Genomic DNA, 10442 nt, shown 5'->3' with positions numbered 1-10442 from the left:
ACAAACATTGAACAAAAATAACCATTTTATTTTAGAAATTGTGATGGGAGGGAAAGGTTGGATAAAAGCATGTGTTCTCAGTATTTTGGATAGCAGATTCTATGACTTCACATAAAAAGAGATAAGATTTTTTTATTATGAGCTTCTGAAGCGAAGATGTATTTTCATTAGAAAGCACTCGTAAAAGCAACCAGGACTATGTAATTAATAATACACTGCAAGTTTCAGCAAGGAGGAGTTGGGAAATATGAATAAAGCACATTTCCTTCATCCATTCAATAAATACTTAAGTTACTGCGATATGGCAGACACTATGTTTAGTGCTATTGAGAGAATTACTTTTCTTGCAGAGCTTATGATCTAATGGCAAATAGAGAGAAGAACATAGACAATAAAAACAGAATCACAAGTACTATATGTTCAGGGGAGTGCATGATAACACAGTACGTGTAAGTGAACCCTCTAACTTGGACTTGAAGGGTAAATGAAGTTCATACGATGGCTGGAGGAAGGAGTAAGAGTTGGTTAGGGAATGGCTGAGGAAAGAGAGTTCTAAGGGAAGGCAACAATGTAAGTTCATACCCAGAAAATAATGTTTTCAAGTGACCTTCCCAAAGATCTCAGATTGTTGTGCTGTTTTTCTTTAATGTATGGAAAGAAGGACATAAAAAAGTGTGTGGTATAATTACAAATTTGATAGTAGGGTAAAAGGTAAAATGAATGATTTGATTACAAAATTTTAAGAGTGGCCATTAGGGAATTGTTTTTACTTAGAATCAGGGTATTTCAAAGAATAGAGAGACCTAAGGATGAGGACAGTTTATTGAATACTAACAAGTAACATAGAAAAAGTTAAACTTTTTGTTTCTATCTCAAAGAGAGAGGTCTTCAGAGTGGAAAGGGAAGAATAATCTTCCTTTGGCTAGGGGAAAAGAAACACAAGATGAGTGAAAATACATTAGGGGGACTTCCAGACTTAATAAATGTATTTGGATCTCCTGGCCCATTCTACATTTTTGTCAGTGCTGCTAAGATTCAACAGAGCAAGAGTTACAGCATGTAACCTTTCTAACCTTCGGCTAGAAAGACACTCTATTCAGCAAAATTAATCAGACTACCCTTGACAATGATTGCATATTTCTGTCTTTTGGAACATTAACTAGGACTCCTGGTAGAGCTAGAGGGGTGGGGGGGATCTCAATGGGTAGGGAAAAGGGATTTACCGAACTTGAACATTTCTTTGAGAAGATGCAGACACTTATTTTTCACACTGATCAAATATTGAAAATTTTATTGTTTAGTAGAGCAAATAGATCTTTGACACTATTTCCAATGTATGTAGTCAATTTCATGTATTTTTGAAAGTTTTTAGGTAAGAGTACCACATAACGATTATGTGTTCAATGTCTTGAACCAGAACGTTCAAATTCAAAATCCAACTCCTCCACTTTCTGTGTGACTTTGGACAAGTCTCTTCACATACAGTGAACCCATTTCTTGAACTGGAAAAATGGATTTGCTGATAATAACTTGTCAAGAACCATGAAGAATCTTAGATTTCATCCTGCTTAGAAGATAAAAAGTTTAAGACTGCATTTTCATAGATGCTGGCAGGAGACATGACCTCTTGAGTCACAAAAGACTCTATTATTTATGGCATAGCAGACAGTAGGACCTTCACGTTCCAATAAGTGTTTCTTGGGTTCCCAATACCGTAGGAGCTGGGTAGCAATGGGTCCAGGTCAATGCTATTTACACAGAATTCTACGTTGCAACAAAGGAAACCTAACTTTAGGAAATCTCCCAATTATATAAGGAATTTACCAGGAAACTTGACAAATTTCGCTCAAATACAGACATTATATTTATTATTCTTGACAGTAAACAAATCTCCCCTCTGCCTGTGAAGGAGAGATTATCTCTATCTCCAAAGGCTGTTTTATACTAACATGCATGGGAAAAGATTGCCTGGAATAAAAGCTCTCATCAAACATGCAGAGATGTGAGAGAACCATAGAGAACTAGCTCCCAGCAATAATAATATATATATCCCTTATTTTTATTGAAAAGATTAAATGAGTTAATGGGTTGAGAGCATCTAGAATAGTGCCTAACAGACTACTCAATGTAAGTAACAGCTGTATTTTGATAATGCGGGTTTGTTTAGCTATTACTTTGAGACATTGGGAAAGGCAGGGCACTCTTAAACATTATCCAAACTGTAAATGCTATTAGATTCCTGACTTACATGCATACCTCGGATACATTGTAGGTTTAGTTTTAGACAACCACAATAAATCAAATAACACAATTTTTTTGGTTTCTCAGTACAGAAGTCATATTTACACCATACTGTAGTCCATTAAGTGTACAATAGCAATATGTCTAAACATGTAATTACCTTAATTTAAAAAATCTTTATTGCTGAAAAATACTAACAATGATCTGAGCCTTCAGTGAGTCATCATTTTTGCTGGTAGAAGGTCTTGCCTTAATGTCTATGGCTGCTGACTGACCAGAGTGGTACCTGCTGAAGGGTGGGGTGGTTGTGGCAATTTCTTAAAATAAGGCAACAATGAAATCTGCTGAATTGATTGACTTTTGCTTTCGTGAACAATTTCTCTGTAACATCCAATGATGTTTGATAGCATTTTAGCCACAGTAGAACTTCCAAATGAGAGTCAAACCTTTCAAACACTGCTACTGCTTTATCAACTAAGTTTATATCATACTCTAAGTTCTTTGTTGTCGTTTCAACAGTCTTCAGAGTACCTTCACCAGGATTAGATTCCATCTCAAGAAACCACTATCTTTTTTCATGAAGCAACTCATCTGTTAAAGTTTTATCATGAGATTGCAGCAATTCAGTCACATCTTCAGGATCTACAATAAAGTCTAGATTTCTTGCTCTTTCTACCACATCTGCAGTTATTTCCTCCACTGAAATCTCAAACCCCTTAAAGTCATCCATGAGGGCTGGAATCAACTTCTTTCCAACTTCTGCTAGTGTTGATATTTTGACCTCTTCCTATGAATTATGAATGTTCTTAATGGTGTCTAAATTTGTGAATCCTTTCCAGAGGTTTTCAATTTACTTTTTCCCTATCCATCAGAGGAACCACTATCTATGACAGCTACAACCTCATCGAATGTATTTCTTTAATAATAAGACTTGAAAGTTGAAATGATTCTTTGATCTACTGGCTACAGAAGGGATGTTGTGCTAGCAGGCATGAAAACAACATGAATCTCATTGTCTATCTCCATCAGAGTCCTTGGATGGCAGTCATTGACAACAAGCAGAAATATTTTGATAGGAATCTTTTCTGATCAGTAGTTCTCAACAGTGGACTTAAAACATTCAGTAAACTATGCTGTAAACGTCCTGAAATCCAGGCTTTGCTGCTTCATTTGGAGAACACAGGCAGATTCTTAAGGGCTCTAAGATTTTATTTTATTTTATTTTATTTTATTGGATGCTCATGCAGCATGTGGAAGTTCGTGGGCCAGGGATAGAACTCAAACCACAGCAATAACCCGAGTCACCACAGTGACAACACAGGATCCTTAATATGCTGCACCACAAGGGAACTCCAGCTCTAGGATTTTTGGAATGGTAAATGAAGACTGGCTTAAATTTAAAGGCACCAGCTGTATAGGTCACTAATGAGAGTCAGCCTGTCCTTTAATCATTGAAGGTGGGCATTGACTTCTCCTCTGTGGCTATGAATGTCTAACATGGCATTTTCTTTCAATACAAGGTTGTTTTTTGTCTACATTAAAAATCTCTTGTTTGGTGTAGCCACATTCATTAATTATCTTAGCTAGATCTCTTGGATCACTTTCTGCAGCTTCTACACCAGTACATTCTGCTTCACCTTGCACTTTTATGTTGTGGAGACAGCTCCTTTCCGTAAACTTTTTGAACAAACCTCTGCTAGCCTCAAACTTTTCTTCTGCAGCTTCCTCACCTCTCTCAGCCTTCATAAAATTGAAGACAGGGATTTTTTCTGGGTTAGGCTTGTCTTGTGGGTGCTTTCATCTTCTATCCAGACCATCAAAACTTTCTCCATAAGACTCTTTCATTCAGCATTTGCATGTTCACTGGAGTGACACTTTTTAATTCTCTTCAATAACATTTCCTTTGGATTCATAACTTGGTTAACTGTTTGATGCAAGAGGCATTTCATTCTATCTCAACTTTGAATATCTTTCTCATCAAGCTTCATCATTTTCAGCTCTTGATTTAAAGTGAAGGGTGTGCAACTCTTCTTTTCATGTGAACACTTAAAGGCCATTGTAAGGTATGAAGTGGCCTAATGTCAACATTGTTGTTTCTCAGGGAAAGGGGACAGTCGTGGTGAGGGAAAGGGACAAGGGAACAACCAAACCACTGGTCATGGAGCTGTGAGAGTACACAAAACATTTATCAATTAAATTCATTTGGAGGTTCATTGAGCCCCCCAAACAGTGACAATGGTAACATCAAATATCACTGACCACAGATCACCAGAGTACATTTTTAAATAACAAAAAAGTTTAAAACATTTTGAGAATTACCAAAATGTCACACAGTAATAAAGTGAGCAAATGCAGTTGGACAAATGGCATGGACAGACTTGCTCAACACAAGGTTGCCACAAAACTTCAATTTGTAAAATACGAAATATCTGCAAAGTGAAATAAAGGGAAACACAATAAAGGGAGGTATGTCTATACAATATTCTCACTGGAATATGACTCCTATAAAAGAAGCTGCTCAGATTCAGTTTCCTTAAGAGAATCTTTGAAATTGGCCTTTAATATCTAACTGTAAACATACTAATAATTAATGGAAAATATATGTCGTATCTTTAGACTAGATCTTGTCTTAAGCATTTTACATATATTAAAACATCTCATTCTGAAGATAAATACTCATTTTCCTCATTTTCTAGGTGATGAAGCTAAGTCACAAAGACGATGAAAGACTTCCCCGTGGTCACACCACTGTTGATGTTAACTTTGGTGTCTGTCAAGTTTACACACCAGACGGTTATTCCTTTTTACTTCTTTCACTTGCAGCATGACCTACTCTTTTGAGCAAAGATTCCCCAACCCACTGAGTGAGGCCAGGGATCAAACTTGCATCCCCATGGACACTAGTCGGATTCACTTCGGCTGTGCCATGATGAAAACTCTGCACAACCCACTCTCAATGAGTGTGAAGTTATATTTCCACTTCCTTAAAAGGTGGGAATTGTAAATAACCTAATTCACATAGATTTGGATTTTTTTTTACATGTAAGATTTGTCTATTCTCCTTCATCTATTTGTTCATTTGATCATTTTTATCAGTCTGTTCTCATTGTTATTTTATATGTTTTTTTGTAAACCCAATACTATTTTATTGTTTTGCTCACATCATTTCAGTTTCGGTCATTGGGAGTTCTTTGAATTAACTGCCATATCACTATACTTTGGCATAACTACATCACTGTAGAATTTTTTTTTTTTTTGCTTTTTAGGGCCACAACCACTGCATATAGGAGTTCCCAGGCTAAGGGTCGGATCAGAGCTGTAGCCACTGGCCTACTCCACAGCCACAGTAACCCGAGATCTGAGCTGTGTCTGCAACCTACACTACAGCTCATGTCAATGCCAGATCCCTGGCCCACTGGGCAAGTCCAGGGATCAAACTGCATCCTCATGAATACTAGTCAAGTTCACTTCCACTGAACCATGATGGGAACTCCCCAGAATTTTTAAAGCACTTTTTTACTTTGTAGTACTGTAGGATATTTCAAGCTTATCATAAACTCCTCCTCCCCAGTCATTTCTCCAAGAAGCCCTTGTTTTCTTTATTGGAGAATGGCATTAGAAAATAAGATTTGGGTGTTAGGTGTGCAAGTTGATACTGGGGCATCAATGTTTCTAGACTCTCTCAGCTGATAGAGCAAGGAGTCACTGTTTCTATACTAACCCATAAATATACACATTTCTAAATATTTCTATATCTAATCATCTTTACCTGTTTTATGCTAAACATGAATTAATACTGATGTCGCCAATGCTAATCAATTATCACACTGATCATTCTAGCCTTCTCTTGTCTATAACCTCCCACTCTGTCAGTGGGAAGCCTAGTTTCTATCACCTGTCATCAAATCACTTATTCATCTCCAGTACACACATATCGTGGTTTTAGAATCATGAGTCTATACTCCAGGGAAACAACTTTATCAACTAGTGGACATGTTTATTTCCTTTTGCCTATAGTTTTACAGACTCCACATATTTTCAAAGTGTGTTAGGTTAGCACCTTATCTTTCCACATCCTTTGGTGAGTTTCTTCCATATATTTGTAAAATGTTTAGATTTTTGTCATCTTCTGCATTTCATCGTGGGATAACTTTCTAAAATTTGCATACATGAAATTTACTCTTATACACTATGACTTCTAAAAGATGCCTGTTTGTATTCATAGATTATATGATCATTTAGAAGAGTTTTACTACTCTTAAGAAATCCCATGTGGTTCACCTATTCAGCCCCATGATCCTGAATCATTAGTAATCAATGATCTGTTCTTAGTCATTATAGTTATGCCTTTTTTAGCATATCATATAGTTGGAATCATACAGTATGTAGGTTTTTAAGACTGAATTTTTTTCACTTAACAATATGCCTTAAAGATTTATCCATGTCTCTGTGTTTTCATAGCTTTTTCTGTTTATATCAGAATTTTCACTGTATAGATTACTATAGTTTGCTTTTTCATTCACCTATTGAAGGACATCTCAGTGGATCTCAAGTTAGTGTTTATGAACAAAGTTTCTATAAATAATCAAATTCAAGTTTTTGTATGGACATGATTTTTCAAATCAGTTGGTTAAGTAACCAACAGCATGACTGCTGAATCACATGGTAATGCTATAATTTGTATCCTCACTAGCATTTGGTATCTCCAATATGTTGGATATTAGCCATTCTTTTTAAGTTTTTATTTTATTTATTTACTTAATTTCCCCAATACATTATTTTTTTCTACTGTACAGCTATGGTGACCCAGTTACACATACAAGTATACATTCTTTTTCCTCACATTATCGTGCTCCATCCTAAATGACTAGACATAGATGCACAGAGGTATCTCGTTGCTGTAAGTTGCAGTTCTTTAATGACAAATTGTACTGAGCATTTTTCTCAAATGCTTATATATCATCTAAACATCTTCTGTGGTGAAGGATCTTCAGATCTTTTGCACAGAATTTGAACTGAGTTTTAAGAATTCATCATATATTTGTGGTAGAAGTATTAATGAAATGTGTGTTTTGCAGTATTTTCTCTCAGTTGTGGTTGTCTTTTCATTCCCTAACAGTATCTTTGGCAGGACAAAAAATTTTTAATTTATTAAAATTGAACTTTTCAGTTGTTTTCCATGGATCATGCTATGGGTGTTGTATTTTAAAAGTGAACACTGAACACTAAGGATCCTCCAATTTCTCAGTTCTGTACATGGGTCAACCAGAGGCCATGTACTTTTGATGACCTCCTCCAACAAGCCGAGAGTTCAGAAAGCTTTGATCTGCTGCCTCTCCTATGCACAGTTTCCTCTATTATTAACACCTGGCATTAGTGTGGTACATTTACTACAATTGGTGAATCAATATCAATATCTAATTAACTAAAGTCTATAGTTTACCTTAGGGCTAACTTAGTGAACAACAGCTATACATTAGTGTACAACACTCTGTGTTGAACAATTCTACAGGTTTTTATAAATGTATAATCTCTTGTATACTCCGTTATGTCATCGTACAAAACACTGGTTTTTCCCTAAAAGCCTCTGTGTTCCAAGTATTCATACCTCTCTCTTTATTCTTTTACTTTTATCCAATTTAAGTTTATATATAAAGTATTTTTCTGGTAGCAAAAATACTTGAGTATTTTTCTTTTAAAATTCACTTGGCACTCTATCCTTTTTAATTAAGAGTTTAATAAGAATCTTTTTCAAAAATATCACCTATATTTCTAGCTGATATGTTCACTTTTTAATTGAATGAATGCACAATATAATAATAACTGTTAAAATAACTGTTCTAAGTGCCTTACCTCCTAATTCCATCATCTGTTATTATTGTATCAGTTGACATTGATTTTCCCTTATATTTTTTTCCCTCATGATAGGTTTTATTTTTTTCACCTATTTTCATGCTCAGTAATTTTTATTGGAAGTGAGACTGTGAATTTTACTGTGTTAAATGTTGAATATTCTTGTAATTGCATACATATTCTTGAGTTTTATTCTTAGACATAGTTAAATTATGTGGAAACAGTTTGAATTTCCTAGATCTTGCTTTTAAACTTTAAAAGTTTAAATCAGTGTTTAGTCTAGGACTAATTTTCTCAACTACCAAGGCAAAAAATATCTTAAATACCCCACCTGCATTGTTGTTTTTTGGTTTTTGTTTGTTTGTTTGTTTGTTTGTTAAGGCTACACCCATGGCATATGGAAGTTCCCAGACTAGGGGTCGAATCGGAGCCAGAGTTGCTGGCCTACAACACAGCCACCAGCCTACACCACAGCAACTCAGGATCCTAGCCGTGTCTGCAACATACACCACAGCTTGTGGCAACAACAGTCCCCAACCCACTGAAGGAGGACAGGGATGGAACCCACAGCCTCATGGATACTAGCTGGATTGGTTGGCTCTGTGCCACAATGGAAACTAACCCCACCTGCCTCTTTTAAATTATAAGGTTTTTCACCCTCACTCGTAGAAACAGAGCTAGCCCAGCTTTCAATGGTTTCTCCATGTGCCTGCACTGATCAGTTCTCAATTTAAGAAATTACAATGGCCCACTGCATATCTCTGGGAAATCTTCCCTTTACAGCTGGTTTCACTTTGGTACTCTGCTTTGAGCACTCCAACCACTTTGACCTCCTTGGTCTCTTATCTTTTCAACTGAAGGAAACCACTCATCTCTGCCATGGCTTAGAAACTCCCCAAGTAGTCAGTTGGACACTTAAAAATCTTAATCACTGCTTTCTCATCTCTTAGGAAACACTCTCCTTCACTGCCTTACCTATACTATCTTTACATTTGTTATTTTATATATTTTGCTTGGTCTTTTAGATGCTTTGAGAGGGACCTTATCTGGACCCTATTATTCCATCTTGGTTGGGAATAGAATATAATTTTTTTTTAATTTAGAAATCTCCATAACTCTGCAAACCAATATTTTCCCAATGATTAAAGCATGATGTTTCAAAGTCATGCATGGGTAAAATATCCATTCAAAATATAAGATAGATTAATTGGTCTTTATGCAGAGAATATGAAATATTATTTGAGCTGGGTTTAGATTCCACATTCAAATAAAAATAAAAATCTCTGACAAGATTATCAAAATGTTTCTTCTCCCACTACATATGCATATGCATGGGTGACTAGGTTTTCTCTGTACATTTCAATTAAAACAGAGTACAGCAATGGATTTAATTGGTAAATGTGTAAAATGTTATTACAAAAGTATAATATGATGCTCAACTTCTTCTTTCCATTCATTTTGGAGAAAAGTTAATTTTTACTAAAAGTATGTTATTTCAGTTAACATGTAAGGAGTTCAGCTTCATTTTAAATATATTAATAAATATACATGATTTTTAGAATTTCTCACTTTGAGTCTTTTAATATGGAGAATATAAATACATTTGATCAAGGTAAACAAAAGCTCTTTGAAATCCTTAAAAGTTTTAAGCATGAAAAGAATCCTGAAATCTCAGAATTTCAGAATTGCTAACCGTTTTTCTGAAGCTGTTAAAAGAGAAGCAGGCAGCTTATCTTCTGTTGGCCTATTTCCTCCCATCAACCAGTTCGTGCAATGTGTCTGTGTGTGTAATAGAACAGGGTAATTATTCACCTGTCTATAGGGCCAAGAAAGGCAAAATTTAGTGATACGGCTTATAAAAATAGATCTAGCCAAGGTACATTATTTTTTGAGTCCAAACACTTTGAAATTTGACTATTACAAGATCACTTTGGGTTGTCTAAGGGTGAGGGAAAAACAGAACAAAAACACTGTTAAGGAGATGAGAACTGTGAAATTTATTCACAAGCTCCTTTTTACCTTTGTTCCTTTGTTTAATGATGTTAAACTATCACAAACAGAAATGCCTTCGGAACTCTACTCCATTGATTTGGGAAGTATTTAGTTAGTGTCTTTCATGGTTATAGGCCAGGCAGTGTCCCTGAATTCAAGGAGCTCAAAATCCTACAAACTTTCAGAAACTGATATAAAAGTAACGAAACAGTATTATGCATGGAATTATGGTATAGAATAGCAGGACAGTTTAAAATTTATATTACTCGTAAAAAACATGCCAGTAATAAGCCCTCATTTAAATCAGTCTTTGGGTATGACGACTATAAGAAGAAATTCTGACTTTTAATGACTTT

At 35.5% G+C, this 10442-nt stretch overlaps 1 pseudogene; it reads right to left on the bottom strand.

Annotated features, from left to right (window-relative positions):
* Positions 1 to 2434: 2434 nt before the first annotated feature.
* On the bottom strand, positions 2435 to 4298 carry LOC125112093 (tigger transposable element-derived protein 1-like; annotated as a pseudogene).
* Positions 4299 to 10442: the final 6144 nt, after the last annotated feature.

This window comes from Phacochoerus africanus, chromosome 11, assembly GCF_016906955.1.
Source record: "Phacochoerus africanus isolate WHEZ1 chromosome 11, ROS_Pafr_v1, whole genome shotgun sequence".
In the NCBI taxonomy this organism is placed as follows: domain Eukaryota; kingdom Metazoa; phylum Chordata; class Mammalia; order Artiodactyla; family Suidae; genus Phacochoerus; species Phacochoerus africanus.
Note: the sequence above shows the minus strand (reverse complement) of the source record. Positions and strands in the feature narration are given on the sequence as shown.